Below are 12,987 nucleotides of genomic sequence, written 5' to 3' on the forward strand. Positions count from 1 at the left end.
AACAGATTTTTCTTTTATGCAAAAAAATCATTAGGATATTAAGTGAAGATCAGATTATATAAAAATATCAAAAAAAGATAAAAAATATATTAAATAAATAAATCTCTCATGAATATATGAAATAAAATATACACTTGATATTGAGGCAATTAGACATATACATTAGGAGTAAAGTTATGTTAGATAGAAGTGGAAAAGTGTTCATGTTACGGATTTGAGAAGAATAAAGAAATAGAGTGGCAGTAATGTCGGTGAGTGTGCAAATGTACATGTGCAGAGAATATATCGATTCAGATATAAAGAGAGGGTACGACGAATCTTCCTGAAAGCACGTTTAGTTTGCTAATAAACATCTTAGACAGTAAAAGATAAAGAGTGAGCAGCAGTTTATTAAGTTCTCCCTAAATATCTTGCTCTCTGACTCACACATACACAAAAACGGACAAACACAAAGTGTACACAAACACTCAACACACAGAAACCACAAAGCAGGCTCACTGCTCTGACACTGCAAGGACCACACATTGACTCACAAAAATCACACACGGTAGACTACACTGCGCAGGGCTATCAAACACACATGAACATACACACAAAGAGAGAGAGAGTTGGTGACTGCAGTTTGGATTTAGGTATGTAGTGTTAAATGGTTTGATAATATATACATAAATATATATAGGGGCTAGCTGTCACACAGGGAGGTTGTCAAAAGGAATATATCTCAGTAAGGTTTTGGAGTCAAAAATGTGTGACTTTTCTTGCAGTGGTTTTGTAAGGTTTTAAACACCTAGTTCAAAGATCTTTTGATATGCACAATAATACCTTACTTGCATATTTAAGCAATAGTATAGGCTAATGACAGATTTTATGTGAAAGCCTGCTGTGCTCTCAGGACTACAAGACTATAATAACAAAATTAAAAATACTAAAAAATAAAAGTTTTCATATTAAAAAAAGTTAAATTAAAGTTTAAATTAAAGTTATTAAATGCAATATTTGTTGACGAAAACAATTACTTGATGTTTTCATAATGTACATTTTACATTTTTTGCTGTTTCGAGAATTATTTATGTTGTATTTTGGTTTTACTGTTCGAATTTTACAAAAATATTAACTGATAGTTAAATTAAAAACTTAGCTGATAGGTTGCTTAATATCAGCTTTAACTAACAACTTACCCACATATAACTGTGAAATGAACTGCATGAACGGTATCTTTCCATGGGCGATTCTTAACTTACTATGATATAGAAATCTACTGTGAGAAAAAAATTACAGAGGAGGAAAAAAAAGTTGTATTTATTTATTTAAAATAATAATAGCGCTTAAAAAAAATTCAGTTGTCACCTAAAATAAATGCAAGTAAGCAAGTTAGCAGGCCTTGACGAGATATTTGCGGCGAATTCATGTTAGGCCTATTCTACTAAACGAATAGGTTTGGTCCAGAGAGATGCTCGACCGGTACAGTGTTCCAATTCTGCTAAGATACTCAATAATAAAACAGCTATGACACAAACATATGTTCACTTATCTATTGTACATCTGTGAATCACTGTGCGGCACCCATGGGCCAGTTTAACCTTTCAGCGACTATGGCTATCTTCCAGCGGAAGAATGACGTTTCAAAACTTTGCATAATGCTTTACTGAATTGTCGTGAAATATCAGTAGACTATTACAAAGACACCTTTTTATAAAAACAATAAGGCAATGCCATATTGTAAATATAGTCTCAAGGAGTTGGTCGCTGCGTGAAGACCAAATGTTTTATTTATTTTTTTCTGACACTTCTAGGCACCTTGAAACTTCTGTGTCTTATTTATTAAGCAAAATAATTATCAGGTATTGTAAGTATAGGCTAAAGTAAAAATGATCTTGCGCTGAACTCTCCCTGAAGTCCCTGCAGGTAGGGCTGGAGAAAACATGCAGTGAATAAATGCTGGATTTGATCCATTGTGATGGGCTCCCCAAAGCACGAGATCCTCAGAGGCTTCCATCTATTGCAAAATTATTGAGACGTATAGAGCCTCTCTGTTACGGAGACTAATTAACGTTTAGTTTTTCCTTTTGGTCCTGGTTAAGAAAACGTCTCCGCTGGCTATGGGGGTCAAATTTGTGCAAATGAATAATGGATACATCAATGTAACTTTAAAAAGAAACAGAATGATCTCTACTGCTGATGGCAACTATATAGCAACCATACCTCCCTCTTGCACAGGAATGATTTTGTGAGTGACTCTTCAAATACATTGCTGTAAAGTTTAAAAGTGATGCATAACTCGGAGTTTGAACTGACAGGGGAAAAAATATCGCATGTAATATAATAACAAATCATGTGCACTCGGCATGTGTTTTTTATTTTATTATTTTTATTTAGCTATTTACTTCAGAGTCCAGAGTCTAATAAGAGTAGGCTACAACTGTCTTCTGGATTGTGTTTCCATTTCCATGTAATGTGTATGGTTTTCGACAACAGCAGGATAGCGATTTCTTTACTTTTTTTACTTTTTTTTTTTTGGCTTCTAGCAAAGACGATTTAGTTAACTTCCATCATCTTCATATTAAAGAGAAATTCACGGGCTCTGTAAGGAAAAGTGCTCACTCTCTTTCATTTTAAAGATTTGTACTCTTAATGAGGATTATTGTGTTTTCTGACATAAGATCTCGGACTTCTTAACGAGCAGTCTACTTCTGCGCCCAAATAATTCAGACTACCTGCTGCTGAAGCAGACGCAGGTCACAGGTTTCCTCGCATTGCCATTAAAACTTAAGAAATAAAAATATATCCCGAAACTGTCAGATGGTAATAAAAATGCATAGACTTGTTGTCTTATTCTGATTTACTCTGTGGTGCATGTCTAATCGTGTTCGATTTTACACCTAAATTAGCCTACTATTTTATAGAGTTTGCAGTTTGGCTTTTAAAAAATACCTTAATGTAATTGTGTACGTAATGTAATAATATAATTTAATCGAATTTAATTTGATCGAAAGAGTGTATCGGTAATCTTCGTTGAATAAAACAATCATAATATCATGCCCGATCTTTTGTTTCAGGTTCCCCTAATAAAGGATGTTTCTCCTCATAAAATAAATAAAAATATAAATGAAAACTCAAGTAGCAGTTGTTTAAAAACGTGAGGTACCTAAAAAATAGGAAGTACGGGGTTTTACAATACATAAACCATCAGCGAAATATTGTTTAGCTACTTTTAATGTATGCCACCACATTTGACAACCTTCTTAAACAACAGAAAAATATTGTTAAACGGAAAAAACGTTTTACGGGTAAACAAACCATGATCGTCAGTTACTCAAGACTGAAAATGATTTAACACATTGCACAGAATAATAGCTTTGTTTTTGTTTTGGTATTCTTTCATTTATTTTACTAAATAATACAACAAGCATAACGTTTTCGAAATCAAGTCTCAGATTCCTCTCTTTGACTTAGAAAATAAAAAATAGGCTTTCAATAAATAAGTAAATAATAAAATAAAATAACGTATGAAAATGGCAATCACACACACACACACACACACACACACAACGTGAGGGCGTTGAGACTACAGAAATAAAAGTCAAACACGTGTGAAGCTAAACTCGAGGCCTAACCTTGTTCCGGTGGAGTAAAAACAGCATTTCCACTCAAAATGCTTTAAGAATGTCTAATAATTTTACATAATTTATTTGTAAAAATATAAATATAAAAGCTTAAAATATTTTTTTAAACAAGCTCCACATCAAGGGTTTTACAACGCTCTGAAACACACTCGTCAGTAAAGAGTAATAATTTATTACAGAATCTCGACATGTGTATTAAATTAATGGTTTAGCTGTAATTGAATATCAACTATGTTATACTCTTCAAAGAAAAAGCATTATTAAAATTTCCACCAGATCGACAGTGCACAAGGTGCATGACTCTTGTGCTCTTGTTTGAACTTTTCTGAGTTTTGTAATTAATTAAAGCTAATTGCACGAAGCAATTATTCGTGTATTGCAATTATATTTTAAATTAAACTTAAACAAACATCTTAAATTAGTATTATTATTGATCTCTTTCATAAAAACATTAATATTCTGGTGAATATCAAAAGAAGTCTCCTCCTCATCCGCTGCATTCTGTATTTTACTTTTTCAATGTCAGTCACTATCTAATATTTTAATCTTTCACCGACATCGCTTACTCATAAAAAAAAAGAAAGAAAGAAAGAAAAGTGCTGCACGTGTCTTGGAGAAGCACGCTTTAAGTGGAAATATGTAAAACTTCCATGGCCTCCTAAACTGCTTAATGGGCCTATATATTTGTCTTTATAAAGGCCTCAACGAATGTACCCCTTATATTCAAACATAACATTTATGTTTAACTGTATTCAGAATGGTTAGCTCGATTTGAAATCCTACTTAGTTCCCCAACAGTTGTTACAGTAGCAGTAATGTAGGAAGCATCGGATGAAAGAAGACGAAAGTTATTTTCTTTTGGACTTACTGCTTATGGCGTGTCGGTACCTCGGTTGGCCGTTGAGAAGGCTCTGTCCATTGATTAAAAGTATTGAATCCAGGGCTGGGCTTCTCGCTGCCTCGGCGGAGGACTAAATACTACGGTCGGGTTCGGTGTTGGACACTTGGGCTCCGTGCTCTGCGCGCTGTGTCTGAGCTGCTGGAACTGAGAGACTCCGAGCTGAGGGGTACAGGTAGCAGGAGATAGACAGCATGAAGAGGGAGAGAGAGAGCGCGCGCGAGGGAAAACAGAGAGAAGACAGTGCACGAGACTGAACACAGCACAGAGATCCGAGAAGTTCCGAGAAGCGATCTCTCCGAAAGTAGCTACAGAATCTTGTCACCGTTTACCGCGAGTTTGAGTCACGAGTGTCCGTGGCAGAACTGAAAACCTCAGCAGCGGGCGCAAAAAGAGAGCATCAAAATCTAAAAACGTCCATCTATGTTGCTGCATGCACACAAATAGAAACCAAGCTAAAACAGACGTCAAGAATCGGCTTTGTGCGATGCGGACGTTACCTATTAAAGCGGCGCAAAATCTCAAGAGCAACAATATGAGTGTGTCACTTTCAATCTCTCCCTTGCGCGGCGCGCGGACTGACGGAGAGCCGAGAGAGGAGTGGGAGGGGAGGAGGACTGGAGAGCAAACGTGGAAGTGTGACAGGGAGGGACGGAGGGGGGAGGGAGGGACGGGGCTGTCCAAGGTAGGTAATTAATTCATTCCATGTATAAGTTATCAATAAAACAACTTAGTTGAACTAATGTTTAGCTTCTAAGTTTGACTTCTGTTTTAATAATTAGGCTTTTTAATTATTTTGGTGCCGCCTGTGTTGACATCCGTTATCAAAGGCTATTAGTTCAACCATTTGCTTGCATTTGAGAAACCGTTTCAGATCAATTGCACACCGGTTTCTGTTTTCAGTGCATTTTACGCGATATGAATGAATCGATGTCTTGTAAATGTTCACCTGTTAAACCAAACGAAATGACACAGAAATGATGACTGATCTGCCCGACAGACGTTAAACAGTGATATGGACATAGGCTACAGTAGAAAGTAGCCTATGCAACGTGAAATCTTGCGGGGGGAAAAGCTACACGGGTGGATTTGTGGGTTAATGTTCAAACGGATAGGCTAATGGAAAAACCTTGTTTTGGATGAGGCACTTTCACGTAAACACCTACTAGCCTACTTAAAATAAAACTAATTTAGTGTCTGTGTCGATGGCGGAGTTGTTACTGTTTTAACGGAATCACCTTATAATGGCTGATTTCTCTATCATAGCTATCATAGCACACTGGAAGTGACAGACTCACCTTTGGAGGTCCTGAGTCGGCCACCACAACAGCACTAATGACACCATCTCAACAAGCCGTAAGCTATAAAGACCGACAATCGTCCAGACTGTGAAGCGGTTTGTGATGTGCACTCTGGGCAGCGGTGGTGTGAGCATGGTGCATGTCGAAGCCCAATGTTTTAAGGTCTCTCTGTCTTTATATGCTCTCAAAACTTTCAAATCACAAAGTTAAACCTAAAGCTAAAAATATCCTTCGCAACCGTTTGTTCATTTCTACAACTATGACCTCAGTTTGGCAGTCTTTATCTCCGAGCTATAGCCACAAATAAGCTGCATCACATGAATATTAAAATGCATGCAGACATTCAGATTTACAGGTAGCATTCATATGTCTGTACAAAAAAAAACGTACCTTTGTGATGGTTTAATGAGACCTCAATAACTGCACAATGGTGTGTGCTGTTGGCTGCTCTGCTGCTTTGAGACACACGGGGGTGTGAGCGAACACTTCAACCTCATTCCTAGATAATGATCACGATGATGGTGTTGCAGCGTTGCGTGACAGGTAAAATGCAAAATGGAATTGCGTTGCTAATACGGACTAAATAATGCAGTCGACCAATATATATTATGTAGCCTAGAACTTGAAATTCTGGTGACTGCTGGTCAGAATGAAGCTACACGAAACATAATGAAATATTAGTTGGATGGACTTCTTAACTGTGATCCTTGTTGAGTTAGACAGAACGCAGCCATGAATAAAATATGAAGTATTGCATGATGCCTGTTCATCTCATGTAAACTTGAATAGGTGAGTGCAATTGTTCCTATTTTAATGTATAGTGACAAACGAGTTAGTGTTCACTGACAGAATGAAAACATACATGAATGTTTCCATCAGCTAAAGTTTAGCTTGCTTCAGCAACATGCTACTTTCCTTTCCAAACTCCACTAACTAAATGGAACATTTATGTCTGAAAATACGAATATTTTGTTAGATGACAGGTCTTTATATTACATGGGAAAACATTACCTAATATTTATTACTATGGGCATATTATTATTATTATGATTATTGTTGTTGCTCTGTGACTGACAATGTTTCGTTCGTTTTTATGAAAAACTGCACATTTTAAGACTTTGGAATTTTCAAGAGACAAAAAAGATCCAATCAAAATTAATAACAAAATTAAAATCTAAATATTTGGCTTAATATTTGAATTCAAAATGATCAGATCGTTGCATTTTTTTTACTTTCATCAATAAAAATAATAAACATCTTATAGTCTACCCTGAAATCACAGAACGCGCGCTTTCTCTGTTAATAAAGGCTAGTGTCTTTTGGTATATGAATGTAAAGTGAAACCGCTGACTGTAGCCTATTCCGTAAATAAGTAAGACTTCCATGAGAAAATATTTTATCGCCTGGTCCACGTATTTGCTAATTTACAGTTAGTAAATAAAATATATAATTTACCCCCAATGAATAGATAGATAGATAGATAGATAGATAGATAGATAGATAGATAGATAGATAGATAGATAGATAGATAGATAGATAGATAGATAGATAGATAGATAGATAGATAGTACTATACAAAACTGTCACTTTGCTAGAAGATATTATTACTTATTATTTCACTCATTCATATACATATGTGTGTGCATTACATTACATTGGTTAAAAAATATTTAAATAATTAACCAAAATCAATTATGCTCTCTTTGTTTTATATAAATATAACAGAAACCGTAATAATTGCTATGACATTGCTTCCCATAACAATCTTTAACCAAATGTGAATGAACATTACTAATAACATTACTGTGGTGTATTGATGTGAACTTCTTGAACTCAAAAACTTGGTGTCTCGAGCACATCTAAATTATTGAGTTCTGGTTTTGAAAACCTTTTTTGAGCATCTTTCTTACGGTTCCCATGAGCTCTCCTGTTTCCATTTCTGGGGATCTAAAATTAGCTGACTATTAAGTCAAAACAACATTCAAGCGCAAAGAGTGAAACAATTAAAAATATATATGCCTGAGACTTCAGAAATACGAAAAAATTCTGTTTGAGAAAACAAATAATTTAAAATATGTAATTTCCCCGACGAATTTGTAAAACAAGACAATAATTACGTGGCAGTTTGCAACGCGCGGGGCTACCGTCTCAGAGTAAACCAAACTCAAATTTACTCAATCCACGTTCAATCAAAGATTCAACAATATATATATTTTTAAATATGGGGTAACTAATCAGAAATGTTTGATACAAGTTTCGTCCTAATTACGTCGCAGAAATGTAATTAAATAACGACTGAGGAAGCCCTACATTATACAAAGGTTTATGGCTAGTTTATGCAGATCGACAGTGAAAGTCTCATCTAAAATCAATGATGACAATAACTAGACCAGTTTTAAAAACAAAGTATATAATAGGCTATTTAACCTATCTGGAGCAGTCACTGTGTATAAAAATATGAATGTATCTAAAGGATTTAAACTTCACCTAACAAAAGCTAACAGCAGAATCTCGAATCACTCAAATTTTAGTCGTTTTGTATAAGTTATGTCTGTGTTGAAAAGGTGATAGTGCCTCTAGGTCATTTACTCTGACTGGTCTTTGAGGAGTAAATGTGGAACTAGCATCGTCTAGTGGCCAGAAACAAACCTACACCTCCAATTACCGTGATTCCAGATGTAAGTTTTGAATTGTAGCCTATAGTAGCCTATGGAGTGTGATAGTTTATGCTTATGTACAGGGTTGAGGTGAAGTGGAGGTGGTGGGAGATTCAAGTAATAAATGAATACTGAATTTATACAGCTACTAAATTTATCCACAAACGGATAATCTGCAAAGTTTACAAAGAAACTGAGTACCGCAATCTTGAAAGGTGACGATGATGAAGCATATGGAAGAAAGAACACACATTTTGTTAACATAACGTTTAAACACATTTTACAAAATTATTTTTGTAAACGAATTTTATGATTTTATGAAGTTCATGAGCATTTGCTCGACCCATTTACAGTTTCTGATCAATTGTTTTCAGACAATATAAAGAGTAAATAATAAGTCAATAGTAGAGACAATCAGCAAAATCATTATGCTCATTCTATTCTGTTCGCTACACAGTTTCGGTAATAGCTACATATTAGTTCTGTGTGTAAAACAATAGGCTGATTGTGTTCAACCAACTGTACTATTTATATTAAACATTGCACTATTAAAGCAGATTTTATCCGTTAATATTCCACATTTATTCCTCATTAATAGCCTGTTACTATTACTACTAGTAGTATTAATAATAATAACAATAGTCTAATATTTATTCAAGTAGCCTATCCTATTCTCAGAACAGTAAAGACGTAAATGCTATTTGCGTTCAGCCTATAACAAGACTACACAATTTATGGAAGATGAATAAACTGATGCATGTCGATTATTGCAAAGCCTATGTGCATTACTTCCGGGAATCGTTACATCACATTTGCAATGATAATCTGCAGTCTGTGCATGCCACGTGACAGGCCTGAATTAAGGTATAACTTTGTCTGTTTCATTGCATATTGCATAATGGCAGTCACAAGTAGTACAGACAGTAAGCCCTTTCATTAATATGTGGTTAGATAAGCAATGTTATTTATAAAAGTCTGTCTTGCCAAATAATTATTTCATATTCAATTATATTTAATAGTCTAAAATTCTGAAATAATTTGGCCTAATTAGATCTCTAAATGCTCTCATAACGTGCAATATATTGGTTTGGGAAATAGGAGTTACTGCAATCGTAAAAGATCCGACATAAGTTAAAATTATTTTAAAAAATGTGATTTCCAGAGTTACGCAGCAATCAAAAACAATAAATTACAAAGGAAGCCATCACTAAAAATATAAAATACCCCCCCTCCCCACTCAACACACACACACACACACACACTTATTCTAAATCTAAATCTTTAATTGGTTTCTTATTGTTATATTAGGCCTAAACGAAAATAAAAGTAGTGAACGGTCTCGTTAGTTTATTAATATTGCTATATTATTAGAGGCAATGGTAGGTTACGTATTAAAAATCCGAATTAGAATTTGGTTTAAAAAAAACTAAAATAAAAAAGAAAGAAAGAAAGAAAAAGAAAAGAAAAGAAAAAAACGCAAATAAATGTTAAACCCATTTGTTTTTGTAAACGAAACACTAATAAAAAAGGGCACTACTTTAACTCAGAGGTCACGATTCCCCCCGTATTTTCTCATTCTAATGCTTGGACTGAAGACCATCTTCTTTGCATATTTTACAAGATTTTAGAACAAATTTCCGTAGTGCTAATATGCTATTATTATTATTATTATTAAAAGTGCAAAAAGTATCAGGAGAGGTTCTTAAAAAACTGGTGAAAAAACAGGATCGCCTTTTTTAAAGAACCTCTCCTGATACTTTTTGCACTTTTAATAACAATAACTATAACTATATACATATATATAACAGTATATGTTCTGCAAATCCTATATTTTTTTACGAGAAAGTTTAGCACGGAAGAAGCCTAAATCTGAAAGCACTGAGTGCTAGGATGAAATGTTCTTTTTTTTTAAAAAAAAAAAAGAAAAAAAAGCTTCTCAACCAAGACTCCACAAAACACCCTTAAAAAGTAAAAAACTAGCTACGGATTCTGCAGGTCCTCGCATTAGTATTTACCTGTAATGAAATCCGCCTGACCTGAGACATTCACGCATGGCTTTGGAAAGCACACGCGAGTTGTTAAGCGTGAGCACTCTGCACTATGTCAACGGGCAAAAGTATTTGACAGTTGGAATGATCTGTAAATACTTCATTAGACTGTGTACGAGTTCCCCCTTGTGCCTCATGGTCCAGTTCTGGTAAGATTACAAATGATAACATAAACAGAGTAAAAAGAAATTGATCCCGCGTTTGACAGCGGAGGAGGGGCCTTTGAGAATGTGATCTGCTCACTTAACATGAAAAGCACGGCGTCTGCTGGGCAAGATGAGTTTTTGACCGACCACATAACTCGCGCAGTGCTGTTAATGATTTTATTTTATTTTATTTTATTTATTTTATTCATTTCATTTAAGTTCAGCTGATAAGGAACCTCGTCAAGGGACGTCGCAGGTCTGAAGGTAAGAAGCACAGCACAATTATTAGACAAGGCAAGGGGAACCTAGAATATCAAGAGCTGTGCAATGTGAATGTCTTTGTCGATCTAACAACCCTTGCTCAAAATGGAAACTATATATATATATATATATATATATATATATATATATATATATATATATATATATATATATATATATATATATATATGAAGTAGAGCTTAAATAATGTTGCTTTTTTAAAGTACGATAAACGTCACATGCGTACAAGTATTTAAATTATACATGTTTTGTAAAATAATATTAACAAGTAATTATTCTTTCGAATTTTATAGACACCTTGATGCTGACGTCGTTTGTCATGCCACTAAACTAAACAGGGACTGCAGAGGAAAACTAGCGGTATGGTATAAATCTGGCACATTTACATGATGGACACGTGCTCAATAGGCTACATGTACATTCTCCCTTTAGAAATAAAATAAAAAACAATAATAATAATAATAAATAAGGTAAACAAAAATTATTGTGAAATATATTTATTAAAATTACATTTAAACTGACAAATTTACAAATTATTTTAGTAACGAATAGCCAAAGCTTTTCAAGCAATATAATCACAAGTATGACCATCCTTATAATGAATTTTATTTTGCAGTTTTACTGACAAAATACATTTATTTATTTGATTTTAAATTTATGTTACAAAGGCTTAATCAATGCAACATTTTTTATGGTATACTTTGCTAATAGAGAGATCCGTTTTGTATGAGTTTGTGTGCGAATGAATGTATGAATGAATAAATGAATAAATTTGAACAGCAACTTGTGCCTATAAAAATGTAATCAATATTTGAAGCAGCGTAAAACTGGGCCCACCAAATTCTACCAGGTTTAGCCATGATCTTGTTTCACTGGCTAATCCTTTTCCCTCCCTGACAGTATCCTTTAAATCCCAACAATTCAACCTGAGTCATCTTAAGACAAGTGGATCATTTCATCACTAGCAAAACCAAAGGTAACAGGAGAACAGGCAAGCCAGTAGATGTCTAGACAAAGAATCAACATTTACATAGACACATTCACAACACTCAAGGAGAATGGGCTCTTATCAAAGGTTCGTCTCAGGGACTTAGGTGATGGAAAGGACGGATGGGAGTAGTTTACAGCTACTGGTGCTGATGCCATTTGTGTCGTCACCAATGCAATAGGGACCAAAGTCCACTTTCTAATAGTGACCAGGACAATAAACAAATTCCTAAGAATGAGGCCCACAACCAATCACACATCTCAAACACACCTTTGAGTACACAAAAATACACCGCTGCAGCAATCAGTAAAACCCATTTGTAAATTTGGGCTTTTCAATTAATGCAATGGTGAATGCTTTCCGAAAAACATTTAAACAGATATCCGTAGACAAGTCTCTGAACTGATAGATATCAAATGAAATGATCTTACCCTTTTTACTCACCACTTGTTCAAGCAGAATGTAAAGGAAGATGACTCTGGATGCTCTTCATCGGGCCATCTGGCTTTTCCAACTCTCACAGCCTTCACTGACAGCAGTTTGGCAGAAGAACAGCCTAGTCAATCAATGAAAGCGGCCTGCACAAGTTTGGTTTCACAACTGGGCGGAACTATGACACTAAGTGTGAATCATTTACTGCTACTCACCAATGAAGGACCGTGCCATTGCCAGCTATGTCTTTGATTGGCTTGTCGTCTGTCAAAGAGTCTGATTTACAGTTTGCTTTCGGTAGCAAATTGATGTTTTATTCTTGACGAACGTCAATACAACTAAGGGTTAAGCCAAAGGAGGTTTAAACTCAGACAAACTGAGTTTTTTTGTGGAACGCGACCTCCGTGTGAGCTGATGTGTTTGTTAAAGAAGGGAGGGTTATAGCAATAGAGTAGAGTTACACATCACTGATCCACCTTCTCAGTTCTGAATCGTCTCTAGCTCCGTGAAGTTTCCCAAAGCTGGAATATATTTGTGTGTTTCTGATGCACTAAAACGTGAAAGGACAGAGAAAATACAAAGAAAGTGAGAGAGCGAGAGAGAGAGAGAGAG

The 12,987-nt window shown here is 35.1% G+C and overlaps 1 protein-coding gene across 2 annotated transcripts in view; it reads right to left on the bottom strand.

The window, feature by feature from the left end:
• satb2 (SATB homeobox 2) overlaps positions 1–5,107 on the bottom strand; it is a 49,275-nt gene extending 44,168 nt beyond the window's left edge. For both annotated transcript variants that reach the window (XM_059562140.1, XM_059562139.1), the window contains exon 1: positions 4,492–5,107. The gene's annotated coding sequence lies outside the window, so the exon portion shown is untranslated. The remainder of the gene's footprint in view (positions 1–4,491) is intronic.
• Between the last annotated feature and the right edge of the window lie 7,880 nt (positions 5,108–12,987).

This window comes from Carassius carassius, chromosome 11, assembly GCF_963082965.1.
Source record: "Carassius carassius chromosome 11, fCarCar2.1, whole genome shotgun sequence".
Lineage (NCBI taxonomy): Eukaryota > Metazoa > Chordata > Actinopteri > Cypriniformes > Cyprinidae > Carassius > Carassius carassius.